This window comes from Danio rerio, chromosome 20 (genome assembly GCF_052040795.2).
Source record: "Danio rerio strain M-AB ecotype USA chromosome 20, GRCz13ab, whole genome shotgun sequence".
Taxonomy (NCBI): domain Eukaryota; kingdom Metazoa; phylum Chordata; class Actinopteri; order Cypriniformes; family Danionidae; genus Danio; species Danio rerio.
Genome location: NC_141040.1, coordinates 54869 through 74019, shown reverse-complemented (window position 1 = coordinate 74019; position 19151 = coordinate 54869). Strand labels below are relative to the sequence as shown.

At 39.7% G+C, this 19151-nt stretch overlaps 4 long non-coding RNA genes across 8 annotated transcripts in view; 3 read left to right on the top strand and 1 right to left on the bottom strand.

The window, feature by feature from the left end:
* Positions 1 to 204: 204 nt before the first annotated feature.
* zgc:174972 lies at positions 205 to 13948 on the top strand. Of its 4 annotated transcripts, NR_199850.2 has the most exon segments (9): positions 205 to 275; positions 1194 to 1368; positions 5038 to 5193; positions 5835 to 5893; positions 5926 to 6228; positions 6324 to 6601; positions 6676 to 6964; positions 10148 to 10241; positions 13514 to 13948. It is a non-coding gene; the product is annotated as a zgc:174972 (long non-coding RNA).
* Positions 12179 to 13251, top strand: LOC147838998 (uncharacterized). Its single transcript, XR_015519237.1, has 3 exons — positions 12179 to 12275; positions 12569 to 12611; positions 12709 to 13251. It is a non-coding gene; the product is annotated as an uncharacterized LOC147838998 (long non-coding RNA).
* A 1509-nt stretch (positions 13949 to 15457) lies between the features above and the next one.
* LOC147838997 (uncharacterized) overlaps positions 15458 to 19151 on the top strand; it is a 9983-nt gene continuing 6289 nt past the window's right edge. For both annotated transcript variants that reach the window (XR_015519246.2, XR_015945619.1), the window contains exon 1: positions 15458 to 19151. This exon is cut by the window's right edge. This is a non-coding gene — a long non-coding RNA (uncharacterized LOC147838997).
* LOC148679520 (uncharacterized) overlaps positions 15474 to 19151 on the bottom strand; it is a 41847-nt gene continuing 38169 nt past the window's right edge. The window contains exons 1-2 of the long non-coding RNA XR_015945618.1: positions 18964 to 19151; positions 15474 to 18837 (exon numbers count right to left, since the gene is read on the bottom strand). The exon at positions 18964 to 19151 is cut by the window's right edge and continues 38169 nt beyond it. This is a non-coding gene — a long non-coding RNA (uncharacterized LOC148679520). The remainder of the gene's footprint in view (positions 18838 to 18963) is intronic.

The window sequence follows — 19151 nt, the reverse complement described above, 5'->3', positions numbered from 1 at the left end:
ATTAATGTCAAGACTGCTAAATGTAGTTGTTTTTAATGTTGCATGAAAAGTTGCTAAATCTAGCACCAAAATGACTTTCTGTAAATGAAGAGTGCCGTCGCGCTGCTGCAGGGCTTGTGCTGTTCATCTCCGGAGTGACAGATGGCAGTCACGTGTCCATAAGCGTCTTCTGACTGACCCCAAAACAGAGAGAGAGAGAGAGACACACACGTAGTTTGACAGCGGGAGTAAGTTAGAGTTGTCACAGGTAGACTGAAACAGACTAATATATAGAGGTAAGTTGGTTTTATATTCGCACATTCAGACCTAAAATAATAATATTAATGATTTCAGGAAAGGGTTTTTTGTTAATTGTAAATGTTGAAATGATATGATGATGACAGTCAGGTAAACAGTGCTGATGTTGTGGAGTGTCCGTGTTATTATAATCAATCTGTGTTAGACATGATGTTTAATATTTCATTGAAGCTTTTTATTAAAGTCTGAATGTGCCAATAGCAAACCAACTTTACCTCAAGCATGTGATTTGTGTTAAATACAGAAAAATACAAATAAGAAGTTGAGTATTTATGTTTAAAACTCTAAATCACTGCATCTTTATATCCCGGGACACTATTAATATTAATGTCCTGTGTTGCAATACTGAGATTAAGGTAAATTATATATTTATATATCAACGCAACATGCAAAAAAGGTATAATAAACTGGTTTTCTAAATGTACTCCACAAAACCACTTCAGGTCAATAAAACATGCACCAGCAAACATACAGAGATATAGCTTCACCTCAAATCTTTTATATAATACCTGATTACTCCATACCCAAGATTAAATTATATACAGCGGGGGAAATAAGTGTTTGACCATCAGCATTTTCATCAGTAAGGGGATTTCTGTGTGGGCTATTGACAGTTTCCAGCAGATGCAGTCATCAAGCCAAATATTGAATTTATCATCAGAATATTTCAGTATACGAGCGGAGTCATAATAAATAAAGTGACACGACTCAGGGAATGAGCACTGAACACACTTTATTTAATACTCTGTGGAAGAGCTTCTGCTGGTGATTCCAGCATCTAGACGCCTCTGTGCAGAGACCAGTCGTCTGCACTGCTCAGGAATGATCCTGGAATAACTGAAATCAAGTGATCCTAAATAAAAGCACATCCTCATCCTCCTCATTGTGTCTCTCAGATTGCTGGGCTGTGAGTGTGTTTGTGATGGGGGTTTCCCTGTGCCGGACAGACCGCTGGCTCTTGGCTGTCCCGGGCCGCAGACGCAGCGCTCATAAAGGCTGTCTGACGGGTGAAGACGAGTATCTGGACGGGCTGGACCGACAGGAGGACAGGCTCCGGACGCATCCCAGCAGGTGAGCACGCAGAAAATACACAGCTTCACATTCAACAGCCTCCTCATACAGTCTGATAGAGTGCTTGGACCCGGACACCGCTTCATGTGACGTCACTTACCCAGCGAGTGATGTAGAGAATCAGAGGCTCTTGTGCTGTAATGTTATGAGCAGCTCATCTCCAGGCCAGACAGAACCTGCGGACAGTTTTTGCTATTTCTGTGCAGAATTGCGTAACACATTCATGCGGAGTGATCTCAAAGTTTAGTCACTAACACATGACATAAATATCAAAGATTTTTGACTTTATCAGGTTCACAATGCAAATGCAACTGAATCCACCTGTTTAGGAAACAAAGCAAGTCTTCAGTGGTGGAAAGAAAAACCAGACTCGAGTAAAAGCAGCATTACTCACCCAGACATGAGGTGCAGTACAGTCAATATTAAGAGCAGTGTGTATTACGCTGTGGAAGGCTGATGTGTTTACATGCTGTTCGTGTTTGCGCACGCGTGAAAACGTAACATTCTGTAGTGCATTTACTGATTAAGAAAGAAGATTGTTTATAAGCGACGCACTCAAGTGAAAGCGAAAGTACACATTGTTAAAACGACATAGTAAAGTTCAATGGGCTAGGTGCACAAGATGCCGGTGAGCTTACGAGAAGCAAGCGTGTGCGTGTTTACTTCTGGTTGTGTAGAACTATAAAGGAAGAGATGAAGATTTCACATTTTCGTTACCAAAAATAAACATTAAAGGAGTTAATCAGCGACAGGAGAGGACATGCTCACTACACTGCTGCACACCTCACTGCACTCACCTGTTCTCACTCTGTCCCTGTTCATGCTGCAGTTCCTGCTCAGTGGATGCTCAGATTGCGTCGGGATCATGTCTTTTTGTAGTGGCCATTTCTCTGTGTTATGTCATATTTATTTGTATTATTATTAAAAATAAAATTGACACAAATATTTTCATGCTGAGGGGATTTTATTTAGCTCTTGCATAAAACAAACACACACACACACACACACACACACACACACACACACACACACACATATATATATATATATATAAATATATATATATACTTACACTTACATGCATGTACAGGGAGTCATGACACATAAACATGATCAGGTGCCGCTTGTGGTTCGCTCATCTCGTAGTCTCGTTGGAGATGGGACGCAGGATCTTGGTTAATGATCTAAACTCTCAGTGTGGGAAGAGTACAGTTGTTCCATGCAAAAAGTCAGAGAACAAGTAATTTTCAAAGTGTTCTCAGTCCACCAGGTGTCAAAACACAATGATGTTTAGGATGAACACTGCACACTAGTAGTTTGTGTAGGACTAAAGTGATCCCAACACAATCTGAGTAGCCACTGATGAGGAACTGCAGCATCAACAGGGACAGAATGAGAGCAGAGGAGTGCAGTGAGGTGTGCAGCAGTGTAGTGAGCATGTCCTCTTCTGTTTCTGATAAACTACTCTGTTTTTTTTATTATAAACATGATCATTTTTTGGTAAGGAAAATGTGAAATCCTCAACTCTTCCTTCATAGATCTATATGACCATAAGTAAACGCGTACACACTTGTGTCTCAAAAGCTCACTGGCGCCATCTTGTGCAACCAACTCATTCCTGAGTGTTACCACTACAAGTCTCTCATATAATACATCTCCTAAATGACAGAAAATATCATTTTACAAACTGTAAATAAATCATTCAAACATTTGCATATTAGTTAATAACATTACTGAAATTAATATTAAAACTGAATCATTATATGTTTACACACATTTACATAACCAGACTCAGTGATGGGCTAAAATATCTGCAGATTATTTTTACAGACTCCAGCATGAATTATTGATTTAAGAGGAGAAGATTAAACATTTTACCTGTTTGTTATCATATAATCTATTACACTGTACCAAACCATCATTCTAGCAGCAAGATAAACACTATTCATTCATACACTATGACAATATTACTGTACACCTACTCATCATCACTGTAGAGTTTATTCAATTCATTTCAGTTCATCTTTATTTCTATAGCGCTTTCACAGCAGCTCAGCACAGATAAGGCTCCAGTAGACTGCTGTTAAACACTAGCCTAGAGCGCCCTCTGCTGTTAAAAACTATTTTTAAATCAGGGTTATATCTTCTAAAGCTGAATTTTGTCTGTCTTGGAGACTTTAGATTACAGATATCCTTAACTAACCGGCTGAAACATCCGTCTAAATGCATTTTAATTTGACGGGACCTTATATTCCCCCAGGACCTCAGTGAAAACCTCCTACATGGTGCGAGCGGGACAGAATACTGTGGAAACGTACCGCTACATCGACTGCGGCTCAAACTCCACCGTGCACCAGCCGTCAGGACTCGCCTGGTCTAAAGCTCAGAACAGGAAACTGCTCCGGTGAAAACTCAGCCGGTAGACGCTCGCTCATTTCTCTGAAGGCAGCTCCGTTCCTTTAATTCCTGTCACTGTACAAGCTCAACACATCCAATATGATGTACAATATCACTGAATCATCTCTCAGTACAGATGCTGCAGTCTCACTTACAGTTTAGTCTTGTTTCTTGCCCAAATATCTAAAAATCCAGAAGCATTTTCCACACTAGCGCTAAATATAGTGCTGTTTTCAGGAATAAAGAGTCAAAATGCAGAGAGATTTTCATTAAAACAAGTCGAATAATCTGACAGTGAGGGAAGCAGAATGCTCTTGATGTTATTCCTGATACAAGATTATTTCACTTCCTCCATCGTCAGATTATTCTGTTTGTTTTAAGGAGAATCTCTCTTCGTTTTGACTCATTATTTCTTAAAACAAGACTATATTTTATACTCGATTAGGAAATGCTTCTTGATTTTAGAGTCTCTAGATGTTTTGATGAGTGTTTGGACAAGACACTGAAAGTAAGAGCAGCATGTGTTGCAGTAATTTTCCCACCTGCCAGATTAACCTCAACAGTACAGGCCCCAGTTCAGTGTGATCTACAGCCACAACCATTACTAGCAGCTTTAAAATATTCATTCTACTCTGCTCTGATTGGTCAGATGACTCTACTTCCCTCTTATTGCTCAGATGACTCTACTTCCCTCTGATTGGTCAGATGACTCTACTTTCCTCTGATTGGTCAGATGACTCTACTTCCCTCTGATTGGTCAGATGACTCTACTTTCCTCTGATTGGTCAGATGACTCTACTTTCCTCTGATTGGTCAGATGGCTTATTATTAGTCTTTATTGAGAAAATCATCTATGCTGAGCTCTGTAAATGAAAAGTATAAAGCTAAAAGACACACTGAGGTTCATTTAGGAAAACAAATGGCTACGATTAAAGAATTTGATCTATATCTTAAAACAAATGTAAATATCTTAAATCACATCACATCTACCTTTAATGTTATGATTCTGGATATTTAACATTTATTTAAGATATGGAGAGCCGTTTCAAACACGTACAAATGAAAAACATTGTTAATATCATTATATTAGTTATTAAAATAAATGTGCAGCAGAGCTTCTCTCTGTAGACTCCAGACCAACAGGGGGCGCTCGCTCTGTGATGATCAAGTCAAATCAGCTTCCCTTCTACGGTGCTCTATATAGTGTAGACTGAGCTCCAGCACTGAGTGTGTGTGTGTGTGTGTGTGTGTGTGTGTGTGGTGTTTTTCAGGAGAACACCTGCGCTTCTGTCTGCTGGACTACACCTGCTCCTCCCGCCACATGGAGGACGCACACGTGCAGCACAGCCAACAACACTTCCTGTCTGCAGTTCGGTACTCCAGCCACTTCCTGTTCTCTAACTTTAGACACACACTGCAGGTATGACGGTGAGACGCGCACACACAGATCAGCTTTACAGACACACTCTGCCTTTTTGTTAATGGGCTGATTTCAGCATGTCTGAATCCCTCAGCAGTATTCAGCATCTGCAGAAGCAGTTTTAGCGTAGCTTAGCATAAATCATTGAATCGGATTAGACCATTAGCATCTCACTCAAAGGAGCATTAGGGGAGTTTTCCTCTGTGAAGCGTGGCTCTTCTGTCGTATCGTGTTCTAAGACAGACAGAAGATGAGGAGCTGCTGTTAGTCTGGTATAGCTGAGCTGTTCCCTCATTCAGGCGTAATAATCCAGAAACTCTGCGGTGGTAGTGCGACTGCAGCGGCGCAGTGATATTACACAGCACGGACACCTTTTTTCATTCTAGGGACTGTTTACAGGAGCTTCTGCTGATCTTACTGTAGTGTCAATGCAGAAGAGTCCAGCTTAAGCAGGAGAATCATCACTAATGACTTAGTTTTGAGGAAGATGCTAACGGTCTAATCCGATTCAGTGATTTATGCTAAGCTAAGCTAACAGCACTCCTGCAGACAGTGGTGAAATTGTGCTGTGTGCTCCTGATTCCCCTCAGCTCTGCTCTGGTATCTCCGCTCTGACTCGTCACTCTCTGCTTCGTGTTTCTGTTGTCAGAGTTCTTCTGGAAGCTGATCGGCACCACGGAGGAGTCCATCAATCAGATGTACACACACACACACACACACACACACACACACACACACACACACACACACACACACACAGAACATTTACATCATCAGACAGCTGCTCACAGACCTGCGCCACTTCTACGTGCGTGCGTGCGTGTGCTAGACTCTGCAGGGGTGTGTGTGTGTGTGTGTGTGTGTGTGTGTGTGCAGGTACCTGCCGGCGGTCACTGCTGACGGTCTGCTGAAGCAGCTTAGTAACCCGGAGCTGGATGTCTCTTGGCCAGACGCTTGCACACAGCAGCTTATGATGGAGCTGTCCACAGCCGTACACACATTCTACTTTGCAGAGTGCAGACGAGACTCACACTTCACAGACGGTGAGCTCTGTGTGTTTAAGGAGTTTCACACACCTGCTGTTATTAATGCTGAGCACAACCATCACCTGTGTGTGTGTGTGTGTGTGTGCGCGCAGGTGATCTGGAGCCCGGCAGTGGCTCAAGGGGTGGAGCTAGCGAGCTGTTCAGTGATGATTGGCCTGGATACACTTCATTCTCTCCACTCAGAAATACTCCTGTGGACAAGCCACCCCACCCATGTGGCAGACCCCGCCCAAATTACAGACTCCGCCCTCAAGACACACCCACTAATAAAGCAAAACAGTCTAAATGGATGAAGCCAATCAGACGTGCTCAGATGTTCCCCTGTTCTGCCTCTGATGTTTTGCTTTACTCTCTGTGTCTGAAACGCGCGCGCACACACACACACACACACACACACACACGTACGCGCACACACACACACACACACACACACACACACACACACACACACACACACACACACACACACACACACACACCAGCAGCAGCAGCAGGATGGCCCGATCGCTGCATTCTCAAGTGATCTTCTGTAGTGTTCTTCTGTTCTTCGAGCGGTGCTGTTCCGTGTTCTGACTCTGCTGATGTTCATGACTCACTCAAATCAATCAACATGTCCTTTGAAGGATCCTCTAAGAAGTTTCTGGAAGCAGTGGAGAAACCAGAGCAACATCAGGAGTGACCTTTTGTACCTGTGCTGTGGTGCATCATGGGAAGTGGAAGAGACCAAATAAAGGTTTTTATTTTTTTACTTTTTACTAAATAGCCTTAATATGTTTACATGGCTGTTGAATATTGTGAAATTTCCCCAGTGATGGAAGAAACTAAGCTCTCCAAAGCATCGAATAAATTGATCCAATAACTTCTCTGCAAAACCACCAGCTGATTTTAAGTGTTTGTAGGAAAAGCCACCCGCTGGCGACCCCTGCTGCTTAATACATGTAAATGCATCCAACTCTGGCCAAAACTGTAAAAGCCAACATGTCGTAAATGTTTATGTAAAATGCCAAATTCATGCTTGGAATCACTCGCTTCTTTATGTAACCAGTGAACATTCGTGCTGCTAATGAATTTATCATGAAGATTATTGCAAACGCTTAGCTAATATTGCAGATCTGTTTTATCTGTTTAGTTAATTTCATAAAGCTTATTTAATCTTCATCTATATGATCATTTATACATCATTTTCATTTGTTTTTTCTGTCTAATTGAGTGTAATAAATATAATTCTTGATGTTTCATCATATAAATATTGTATAATTCTAACAAATGAAGCTAATATAATCTAAAAAATATAAAATTGTTGACATTTTTAGTTTGTCATTCATTCATTCATTTATTCATTTATTTTCTTTTTGGCTTTTCCCCCTTTATTAATCTGGGATCGCCACAGCGAAACTAACCACCTTTTTTTAGTCAGTAATTTATTATTATTATTATTTTTTCAATATCTCATCTGAATTTAAATATTTTATCTTTTTAAACCGACAGATGTTTTGTGAACAAACTATTATTTTAATGAATATAACTGTTAAATAGGGCTGTAACGATACACGATATAAAATCGAAATCGCGACACTCTGATATACGATCCTGTGTCGCGGTGTGATAAGGGAGAATCGCGACACACCCCGTGACTACCTTTCCAATAACGTCACGCGTGCCTGCAAAAGTTGAGCTAGTTGAAGAAGAACGTGAGGAAACACTTTTTTTTCCGCTCGACATTACGAGCACTGCTCCGTTTAAGCCCTCGCAATTAGCGTTTAACCGGGAGAGCTCGCACAGAGCTCTTAGTAAGGGACTGTCTGAATGTGTCAGGAATATCAAAAACAAAACCAACTTAACCCCTCTTGACAACAGACAACGGCAGAAACATTGCCAGTGCTGTCAAAGCATTGTTGTTAATGTGGCTGCGCAGAGAGGGATGGGCGTTCACCAGATGCCCCGACTCCTCTGCAGAGGAACTTTTCTGTAACCGTGCTGTGCGCTTTCTGTTTGAACCTTTGAGAGTTAACGTTTGTGCTGACTGACAGCGCGATGCGTGAGGCCAGGAAACAGGACAAAGCTTTCAGTTAAGATGAACACAGTTTCTATAGTTATACTTTATTTATAGATAAAGGTATATGACTCTGTATATAATCACTCTATCTTGCTGGAAATTTATAGCTGTTCCGTTTTACTGCAGGACGCATGCCGCTCTGAAGGTCTTATCACTGTTTTAAGTTATCCAGAGCTGTATGAATATACACATCTTGAATATATCAATAGCATTAAATATTACAATTGTAACAACACAGACAGCAACACTTATGCACAATCGATACCCAGCTGATTCAGTCGTTTCATAAGAGGACCGCGCTTCTTCTCTTCTTTTTTCCTTGTCAACATAAAGGCAGTGAGATGCGCTTTGTTTTCGGCTTATAAAGCATGTATGCACATTAATGCAATAGCATATTTAAACAACAAAACTGTTTACAAAAAGTCTACATATGCGCGCGTGTTGTTGACTTTTCATCACGCAGTATGCGCACTTGAACCGCGAGGGAGAGAGAGGAAACCATCAGGACTTATTCTTTAAAATAATGATTTCTATTAAAATGTAAAAGGTTTTGTTATTATAATAATAACAGCGGGGCATTAAATAAATGCATATTTTCCATGGAGCGGGCAATTTGAGGAAGTCTGCGATTTTTTTATTTGACGGAAGAAAAAACATAATTGGAAAAAAACTGCCTATGCCGGTTGTTAAAAAGAATCAGTCAGTATTTTCGTTTTGTAATATAAATTAATTATTTAAGTGAAAATAATTTAGGGCAGTCCTATTTATTTTATTCATTTTATTTAGATTATTCTGCTCTTCTGTGCTAAACACTGCAGGTGCGTGAAGATGCTCTGTTCTTCTGTTCTGTTATTAATATGCTAGCATTTAAAAATAAATCAGTAGCCTATTTTAAAATGCAATATGTAATGTGTAAGACACAAAATAGACACGTCAATTTGTTTAATATAAAATTAATAGTAATCTGACCAGTTAACCATTACAATAACCGATTAATGAGCGGCGGTTGTCTGTTAGCAAAATTAACCGAAATGAGCATCCCTAGTAGCCATTTAATTTACTTTTTCTATGTAAGAGAACTTGATGGAAAAAGAATTTTTAACATGCTTGAACCATCTACACAATGGAGTTTAGTTCGGTTTGGTTTTTCAAAAGTATTTTCTTACAAAGAAAACAAAAATGATATAATTTTATTTAATAAAAAATAGTTTTAAAAATCTTTTTTTCCCCACCCCACACGAAAAAAAAAAATCGTGATACGAATCGAATCGTGGGTCAAAAATCGTGATACGAATCGAATCGTGGGTTTGGTGTATCGTTACAGCCCTACTGTTAAATAAAACTGATTGGGATTCATGTTTAAACGTGGCTGTACTCATTTATGCTGAGCACTGTATATGTATGCTTATCTCTCTTTTACCCCCATAGTTAAATCTGAAATGGATATATATCAACATGTATGAGTGCTTGCTACTTAATTACTGCTGAGCACAACCATTACATTATTATGAAGGTGTTTGGTCAGATGTGTTTACTCCTGAATGTGCCAGCAGTAGTTTCCCACATCTAGTCTGGCATATTTGAGCAGATTCAGATCATTAGTGTGGCATTATCAGATGATCATACAGTCACACAGCGCAGTCTCCAAATGCCGTACAGTCCTGTCCTCCGCGTTCATCTCGCTCCATACCGCATCCCGCCTGTGGGAATGATCATCCGTCTGTACATGTCTTTATTTGTTTACCTGAAGCCTGTAAATCACAGTCATACTCAGCTCAGCAGATGTACTGTCCTCAAATCAGCTCTTATGTTGATGACGGAGCATCCTGTGTGTGTGTGTGTGTGTGTATGGGCGCGCAGGTCAGCTGGAGCCCGGCAGTGGCTCAGGGGGTGGAGCTAGCGAGCGGTTCAGTGATGATTGGCCAGGATACACTTCATTCTCTCCACCCAGAAATACACAGCAAATTCATCTGAGTTAAATTCTCGGTGTTGAAGCATTTCAGAGTAAAGTGTTGACGTTAAAGAGTTAGATTTTGATAAATGAATATAATAAGAGTTAAAATTGATTTTATTCAGTGCGAAATCAAGGAGTTATCTTTTCAACACTTGGTGGTGTTATTTCCAACATCCGGGAATTCATGCAGCCCCAGTCACTGAAGAATTTTCCAGACGCCATTTTCCATCTGAGGTTTAGAACAGCAACTGGTGAGTCAAACTACCTAAATGTTGGTATTTTACTGACTTTCTTTAAGGAAATACAGTTGTAAACATATTGTTAATTTAATAACTTTAGAATGGAGTGACAATTTTAATCTTCTGCGGTTCATTCATGGTCGTTTGTGTATCTAGCTTAACTACATTACTATTCACTTCTTTTCAAGAATGTTTTTATATATGCTCACGCATACATAGTGCATAAAAACATCAAATGTACATGTTCAACACATTTCTGTCACGCTTAATGCCATTTTGTGCGTTGTTACCCATCTGTAAAATAAAATCGACACTTCTCCTTTAATTCGAAGCAAACTAGCGAGGGAATCCCCGGAGCAGCCTAGCCTACTCTGCCCGGATGCTAATGGCAACACAGGACGGTTTCCATACGCTCTGGAGAGTTTCTAAAACATATCTGGTGAGTAAATGAACATATGCTTACTTGTAAAAGGCTTCCTGACTAAAACACATGATTGTTTGTTATTCGTGTACGTTAATTTGGTTATTTTAAACACCGCGGCCCTTTTAAACTGGTTCATTCGTGGCCGTCCATATATCGTTAGTTCATAGACTCGCGTGATAACGTACGCTTGAATTATATTAAGCGTTGACAACCATTAAAGTCGGAATGTTAACATTAATGTCTTTAAATGACCGCGTTTGCACTTTCTCAGACATTTAAGGTTACAGAAGTCTCCCGGAAGTTGCGGGACTAACGTTAACGTTATCCCGCAAATGCACAGAGACTCCCAGATGCCCAAGTAGATGCCCGCAAATGAATGATAATATCCCGGAAATCGCGCGTCTCCCGCCCGGTCATTAAACACTTTGCACACCCCTCTCCACCGCATCCCTCCCAGCTCTTCAGGTACATCGCGCGCAAGTCACCCCCACCGCTCTTCAGGTACGTCGCGCGCAACTCATCCTATTGCTCTTCAGGTTCTCATCTCTCCCGCTACGTTACCTCCCGCAAATCAACTCTGTATCCCCCGAAAATTACTTTTCCCAACTCGGGATGTCTGACGTTAGTAAGTTAGGCTATTTCTGTAGTCAGGAACATCTTAGTCAAGCTTTTTCTCCCGCAAAATATTGTGCTTAAAACTATAGGCGAAACTTAGCATGTACTGTACACAACATTTCCGTTTTATTAAAGACAATTTAGTGCGTTGTAAACAGCCACCTGTCTGTAAAATTAATCAACTGATTCATATTTGAGCAGCCTAACGATGATACAGGTTTGATTTGTAGATTTATTATCAATAATCAACATCTGAATCGAAAGATATCTGAAAAAGTGTGAGGCATACTTTGTGATGTTTATCTCTCTTTTATCTGAAGGTTATGCATATGTGTTAGATACTAATTTTTTGTTGTTTTTTTAACAGTCACAGTTCTCTATACAATAACACAAGACCCTGTGACGGTGGCTGATAAGAGACGGATGGTGTGTATTTCCAGAGTTGGTGAAATGACCAAGCACACCTTCTTGGTCATATGTGGTGATAATAATGTAGGTATGTTTGATAAAGTTCTGTATTTGTTTCACATAATCTGAGAGGGTATTAGAGCATTAGAGAATAACAAATGACATGAAGGTGATAAGTTTTGTATTGTGGGTGAACTGTTACTTAAATAATGTTTTCTCTTTGCTTTGCACTTTTTCTCTTCTGCTTATCCTAATATTTTAAATTATATTTGGACCTGAAACATCTGCTAGACTCCAGTTAAGGTGGCGTCAATACTGGACCTGAAAGGGCCTAACAAGTTGAATCTGGTAAAGAAACATGCACGCGCGCACACACGCTTACAGAAAACTGTTGTTTATGAAGTTTATGAATATTTTTTACACTGTGGCCAAAATTTTGGGGAAGTCAGCATCACTAAATGATATAAAAGATTTTAAGCTCCTCTAAATTTTGCTCCAAGTGTTGTGTTAAATTCAGGATTCTGGACAGACAGCTGCCTGTTTTTCCAGTTCTAGTCATAGTGGTTAACCTAATTGTTTTTCGAGATCCAACAGTGATACATGTGTTTTTTCTACTTTCCATATCCTGTCACCTCAACCAGCTGGGAGAGTCAAGTTGTGGATCATCATGAAGATTTTCAAAAGGTGAGTTTAGATTTCTTGAATGTTTTATTTACTTTAAATGTTCTTTTAAATATATCATAGAATTTGATTGCAATTTGTTTTCCAACATTTTTCTTAGTCATGCTGGAGTCTTGAAGAGTTCTTAGATGAGCATCACCCTATATCCGTGCATCAGGAACCACCAGACGAGCGATCAGCAGCTACTACATCGTCATGGATAAAAAGGTCATCCTGTGGCTGGGAAGCACTTCATTCACAGGACATGCTTGATGAGATTTCCTAGCTCCAGTTTGTTTTCACACAAGTTTACAGCATTTATACCTTCATTTAAACTGCTGTGTTTGATATGGAGGACCAAGGAAACACCCGAAGTGAAAGATTTGCACGCCAAGTTGTTTAAAATGTAATTTCAGAAGAAAACTATGCGTTCAGAAGAAAACTATGAGTGACGCTATATTGAACTTTCAAATTGCTCTGATAACACATCAATGTTGGACCAAAGGACTGAAACAGCCTTTTTGAGCACTGGTCATACATATTTTGTTGATACTGTCTGAACTAATAAAACATTTAAAGCATATTTGACATTGTTGCATTTTAAAAACTGAATGAATTGTTGAAGTGGTGAATGTTTTCAAATAAAATGTTTTTTCTTTTGTAATTTACAGTCTATTTGACCTTTTTACCATGTTTACACTCAAGAGAGTTGAATAAAATAACAATATATTACACCAGGCGGTGTTAAATATAGTTACATTTTTTAACTCTGCCCAGAGTTAAAATTAACCCTTACTTCGGTGTCAATGTGCCAACCCTTTTGAAAGTGTTGATTTAACTCTGTTTTGAGTGGACCCCATGAGACACTTTCAAAGTGTTGAAATTAACACCCATAGAGTTGTTTTGGGTCCCCATATTTTGCTGTGTACTCTTGTGCACTCCGTCCACATGGCAGACCCCGCCCCAACGACTGGCTCCGCCCTCAAGACACCCCCACTATTAAAAAAGAAATCTGGCTAAATGGACGAAGCCAAGCAGACGCGCTCAGACCTTCCCCTGTTCTGCCTCTGATGTTCTGCTTTACTCTCTATCTGTGTCTGTAACACACACATGCATGCACACAGACACGTGTGTAGGCACGACACGCACAGACACAAAGACATGCACACACACACACACACTCACTCACGCCTGCACGCACACACGCAGCAGCAGCAGGATGGCCCGGTCGCTGCGTTCTCCTCATGTGGTCTTCTGTAGTGTTCTTCTGTTCTTCACGCCGTGCTGTATTCTGTGTTCTGACTCTGCTGATGTTCACGAGGAGCTGCTGATCTTCTCTATATGATGTCAGTGTTATATTGAATGTAGTTAATTTATTTATGATTATTTATGATTAATGTAGCCTTGTGTACAGCGACTCAGCATGTTCAAGCACAATGACTGGCAGGATTAAAATCACTCCAGATGTAATGAATGTAGAGCTGATGATCTGCTGTGTGTGTGTGTGTGTGTGTGTGTGTGTGTGTGTGTTTGTACGTGCAGTGGTCAGAATGTCGATAAAATGACTCAGACTCAACTTTATTTTTCCGTTGAGGGAAACAACAATCTGTCATGGGTCTTGGGCTTTTCCAGGTGATTAAACAGGTAATTTAACAGTGGAATATTAGCATCTTCAACTCCCCTGCTCTGTCTAAATGCAAACAGCAAAGGATCAAATTTATCCTTTGAATACAATAAAATCTCACCTTTAATAATTCTCTCGAAATACTTCATAACTAATGAAGTAAGGGCAACAGGTCTAAAATCATTTAACTCCCGCAGAAACTTATTTTTGGCTATAAGAACAGATTTCTTCCAGATTTCAGGAACCCTTTGCAATGTAAGAGACTGAAGAAATGCAATGAAATATTTCAGAAAGTTGTTCAGCACATGTATGTAGCACCCTACCACCAATATTATCTGGGCCCGGGCTTTTTTTAGTATAAATTCTCTGAAAGAGGTCTTTTACCCGAGTCTTACTAATGTTTACGGATTTACTACATGACAGGTGTTTTAAAATGTCATTTTCTGACTTAAAATCACCCTCATCAAACCTCAAGTAAAACGTATTTGATTCCTCAGCAAACTCTCTCACTGAACTATAACCATTTAAATTGGTTTTATTGCCCCCTCTATCTTCTTTACTCCCAACCATTGTGTTCACTCCTTGCCAGGCTGATCTTAAGTTTTCGTTGCCAAATTGCTTCTGTTTCTCTATTTGTTATGTGTGTTGTTTTTTCACTTTTGATTCATGTTAAACAAATCACACATCTGAAAAAAGTGTGAGTATTATTAATATCATCTCCATTAAACTGCATGAATCAGTTTGCCTGATAGGAGACATTAATCTGTGTATACAGATTGTGAATTACCACACTAAATCAGCTGTACTCCTCATAAATGGTAACCCCACAGAAATATTTTTGATCAGTAATGCCAGTTTATTTGCTCAGCACTTATTCTACACAATATACCAATCAAAATGCAGAAAAAAATAAACCAAAACATTAAAAAACGGCCGAGATATAAAGGATTAAACCTGACCGAAAGCACACTCAGCTGAGGACACACGGGATTGGTCTAAAAACACGAATACTAATGAGTCATTTGCATATGGTCTATTCTCTAATAAAACACGATTTTAAAGGGCTTCATAAGCTTAAATATGATAATCAAAGTATGAGAAAACAACTTAGACATCAGATAATCAAATTCTGAATGAAAATATACAAACAAGAACAAAGAAAAACACAAACAAACAAATGGTCATCACCATTGCCGAAATGCTGTGTCTCAAAACCTAGTCAATGGACCAGGGTCTCCTGTTCTTCAGGGTAATGCTCCCAACGGTTATCCCTGATAAGGATGATGTCTGCTTGGTTCTTGCATTACCTTAGGGGAGACATCTGGTAGAAGAATGATATAGCTACAGAGATATATCCACCAGATTGATCCTCGACCTGACCTTTTAAATTTTTCACTTCTAGTAAGTAGTTGGAGGTCAGGATTATCTCTTTGAATACTTTTAGTCACATTTGGGCGAGTTCTTTGGTCATCTTGAATTTATGGAACTCCTTGGATGTTGACTGGAAGTATTCTAGAGCAAATCAGCGCGGAGTGAGGAGAAGGCAATGACCAGTTCATGGCCAACTTTTACTCCTGAATCTACCTGTTGGATTCAGCTGATTTGGGCAAGGGCTCTCCTTTTCCCTGGAGATATCTGGGGTCCTGGGGAGCCTGGTCTCTGGATTAGCCAGAGTAGGCCCCGTAGAGAAACCTCTTCAGACTCTTCTCGGGTGACCTGGGCAACCTTGCGGTGTTAACAAAAGGTCACTTGGGGGAGTGGTAAGTATTCAGCCCCCCTGGGTCCACTTGGACAGCACGCAGGGAAGGTGGCCGGGGGTGAACAGGCCTTAAATGAAGCCCAGTCTTCTACTGGTGATTAGCACCTCCACACAACAGCACATTGTGCATCAACACCACCTACACCAGTCATTCAAGAACTTTTCAAAAAGTCAATTCAAACATGAGAACTACTGAAGATTTGTAACCTCAGATTTTACTAGGATTAAGGTTAAGGAGTAAGAATAGAACTTTCATAGGGACTCTTTAAAACACCAATTCTCAAATTATAACTTACAACTTTAGAGAATGACCAGATTTTCCCTCTTTAAGATCCATTATTTCCATAGATTTAATATGAATTTATAACTCAAATTTGTTCATAAACTCCATGGGAAGATTTAAAATGTTTATTCTTCTTAAACTTGTAACCCAGAACTTTTCAGAAAAAACCCTACATGCCTTCTCCAGAACATCTGTAGTGTATATGGATGTTTCAAAAATATGATCTTCTGTAACTCCTAGAACATCTAACCCCAGAACCTCTCAGTGAAAGTAACCACACTAAACTTTTACAATCTCAATTTCATGGGAATAGTTTGACCTTCACCTATAAATATTTCAACTTTACCAGTTCCAGTTTCCTCTTCAAAAATCTCAAATTTAAATGAAAACATCTCAAGTATCAAGAATTCCTTTTGGCAGTGAGAATCCTTTCAAATACAAAAGCGCTCACTTTAAGGCTTTCACTTAAGCAATGAAAATCAGTTTGCTTCTATTGTGAACTTTTTTTTTTTTTTTTTTTTCTCCCCACATAGCGTGATTTGTAGAAGTTCCCAACTACACAATGGCATAGACTGTACACCTATTTCCAAAATGTATTTGTCAGACAGTACTCCATGTCATTTGCAGTGGTCTCATAATAAAGTTACCCCTTTGGGAGATATTTCTGATGACTGGTTTAAAATCTGTCCAGAACCTTAAAACTCAATATAATTTGCCCAGCAGCTGCTTTGAGGTTTATTCACAATAAATCACCTCTTTGGGCAGCTCAGTGCTCCGGGCATATGGGTTACCTTGGTAATCTCTCACTGACCTATTCACTCATTGCATAAATGAATTCTTCCTTCAGTGGAATCTCCCTTATCTGCTTCATTTTCTTGAACATTCATATAAACTTCTATTACAACTGTTTGGGCTAAGGATCTTTGAGGATGTGCATGCTTTATTTTCGCATCAGGTATGAGAGGTTTAAATCGGCTCAGTTTTCAGAGATTATTTTCGGTGTTTAATTTTCACTGCTGAAATGAAAAACAATAAAGAAAAATCCATCCATGCTCAACTACACAAGCCCCAAACCAAGCGAGCCAGTTTGCCTACCAACCAAATTAAAGGGGGAAAAATAACCTCAAACCAGGCTCAGTTGGGCATGACAATTTCTCCTCTGGCCAAACTTTCTGTACAGAGCTGCAGTCTAGGCACCGGATGCTGGAGAATGGTGGACATCCATTGTGGAGAAGCTGCAGATGGGAGAGGTCAGCGGCTGGTGTACAGACTGACCCTTCAGGATCAATATGTAGACTCGTGGGTCACTATAGGGTCTTAAAAGAATTAATCTCATGCTCTAATACACCAGGAGCTCCCTCAAATACTGGGCAGCTAAGGCATTGAGGGCTTTGTAGGTAAACAATAACATTGTAAATTAAATATTTAATAGTGAGTCAATGCACCGATGAAAGAACTGGAGTAATGTGATTTCTTAGTTCTAGAAAGCACTCTAGCAGCTGCATTTTGAACCAGCTGCAGTTTGTTAGTGAGGCCAGCAGGGCATCCGCCTAGTAACTCATTACAGTAGTCTAATCGAGAGGTAATGAAAGCATGAATAAGCTTTTCTGCATCAGTTATTGATAGCTCGTCAAAGTTTGGCAACATTAAGATGAAGAAATTGAGTTTTACAGATGCTTAATCTGGCCTTACACAGGTTGCTGTCAGAAATAGCCCCCAAATTACTGACTGAAGATGAGGACTAGTTTAGGGCACACTTGTCAGCTCTACAAAGCTGACCAATCACAGCTTGCTCTATTCATTGAGGTGTGCATCATTGTCTGACTGCCACAGCAAGGGCTATTTGACCATGCACAGGTTGTGCTGAAGCATACTTTTGTGCTTGATGCAGAAGTATAAATACGCCTTTAGGAGTGCTGTTTCTGTGCTATGAGATTGTCTACATCCAGATTAAAATTTTTCATAAACTTTAGCTGCTTTTCCACTCGCTGAATCGTTCTCTAAATGGAACTGCTCAATTTTGTGCCAAACTGGGCCAGGCAGCACTAATACAGTTTTATTTTCCACTCATGCTGCAACAGCTCTTTGAAACATAACACAACCCATCAGTAGTTGCCTTTAATGCAATGTAAACCGCTCCATTTGTTCAATTAAACTCAATAGCTAAAACACACTTTCAAGTTGATAAACAAAAGCAACCAAGTGAATAAACACTGCTATGCCGCTCATATTGTGGTGCTGCATATAGGTACATGTTACAGCACCTTTTTTTAGAGGTTGTATGTTGCACGCCTCTGGCTAAATTTAATTTGGAGGGGAAATGACAATGTAACGATTGAAAATGTTTGCAGGGGGAATAAATGTCTAAGATCTCTGAATATGACATAAAATTAAACTATGATGCAACTAGTGCATTTGTATTACAATAGCAGAAATATATTTTGGATGGGCCTTGTCAAAATTGAGCGGGCACTATAATGGCACTCAACTTTAATTTTTACAATCTATAAGTTGATTATATAACGTGCTACATTTTGATGGTAAAATATATAACCCTTTAAACCAGAGGTGTCAAACTAAACTCCTGGAGGGCTGAAGCCCTGCACAGTTTAGTTCCAACCCTGCTCCAACACACTTACCTGTAGGTTTCAAACAAGCCTGAAGGACTCAATTAGTTTGATCAGGTGTTTAATTAAGGTTGGAACTAAACTGTGCAGAGCTGCGGCCCTTTTGGAACTGAGTTTGACACCCGTGTTAAACAATAGCTGTTAAGTATTCAAACATTAAATGAATGCAGCAAGTGAAATAAACGGATTTGAAAATGCATCAGGATATAAAGATTTATTTATCAGCTTGACATTTTTAGAAAATTTTTGCATAGCTACCCAGTATATATTA